The sequence below is a fragment of the Austrofundulus limnaeus genome, unplaced genomic scaffold (genome assembly GCF_001266775.1).
Source record: "Austrofundulus limnaeus strain Quisiro unplaced genomic scaffold, Austrofundulus_limnaeus-1.0 Scaffold2432, whole genome shotgun sequence".
Lineage (NCBI taxonomy): Eukaryota > Metazoa > Chordata > Actinopteri > Cyprinodontiformes > Rivulidae > Austrofundulus > Austrofundulus limnaeus.
Genome location: NW_013954834.1, coordinates 5,060 through 6,108, shown reverse-complemented (window position 1 = coordinate 6,108; position 1,049 = coordinate 5,060). Strand labels below are relative to the sequence as shown.

Here is a 1,049-nt window from a genome sequence, read left to right as displayed (position 1 = left end):
GCAGTAAGACAAATTTGTCAGTGCAGTAAGACAAATTTGTCAGTGCAGTAAGACAAATTTGTCAGTGCAGTAAGACAATTTAAAATTTGTAAAATCTTTTGAAACAAGGAAAACTACCAGGCTAACAAGATTAATAATCTGACAGATTCTGCAATTGCTTAGTGTTTCAGGTGTTCGTGTTTTTGCCAGATATAACATTGAAAGACTGTTAGATGGACATTTTTATATGCTGGAAAAATTCTTTCCAGCCATATGGTTTACAGACAACCAAATCCTGGACTATTTTGAATTCCAAAGTCCACTTGTGACTTAAACACACTGTATGAATCCAGGAGTGGTAATTTTAATACATTTGAACATGTATTTGCCATTGGGAATGGAGAGTCATCCAGGAACTCCATTTGAGGCAATGGTTCCAAGCCAGATGGGGGGAGTGATGTCAGCCCAGTTGCAAACATCAAAATGTTCTCCAGAGACACAGCAGCTTTGCCTTCTGCAAAGAAATACATGTTCATACCAGAGTAATATAGTTTTCAAAGTAGGTACAACAAACTTACAAACCTTCACAATCAAGGAGATAGTCTGCCCAGTAGGACAAGGTTTGACCTTCTTTTATTCTCCTATTAGTCCCTGAAGGGCTGAGTTGAGGTTTGAAGAGTCTCTCAAGTTCAAAGCCAGTGAGTGGCTTTTCACAGTGGCACAGGACAGGGCTCAGCAGAGTAGGGTGTTGCTGTAGTGCAGTCAAGAACTGAAGGGCTGAAAGACCATCTTTGAATCTACAAAATGAACATAAACACGATTTCAGTGCTGTGTAGTTGTCTTACACTATAGTAAAATGTTTGTCACAGTGACTGATGACGCATACACACACTATGACACATTTCAAACAAAAAGAAATTATAAACAGAGTTGCACATAAGCGGTGCGCATGTGCGGTCAAAAAAGGAAAAAGCGCACCAGATGGAACGTCATACAGCGAACTTGCGTACCTAAGATTGTACCTGATTGTCTGTCAAAACAACAGCTAGCAGGGCTCTACAGCTGATTTC

At 39.8% G+C, this 1,049-nt stretch overlaps 1 protein-coding gene across 1 annotated transcript in view; it reads right to left on the bottom strand.

The window, feature by feature from the left end:
- Positions 1-6: 6 nt before the first annotated feature.
- Positions 7-1,049, bottom strand: part of LOC106510989 (uncharacterized) — a gene marked incomplete at its 5' end in the record, with an annotated part of 5,954 nt that continues 4,911 nt past the window's right edge. Inside the window, 2 exon segments of the mRNA XM_013999724.1 lie at positions 7-493; positions 562-776.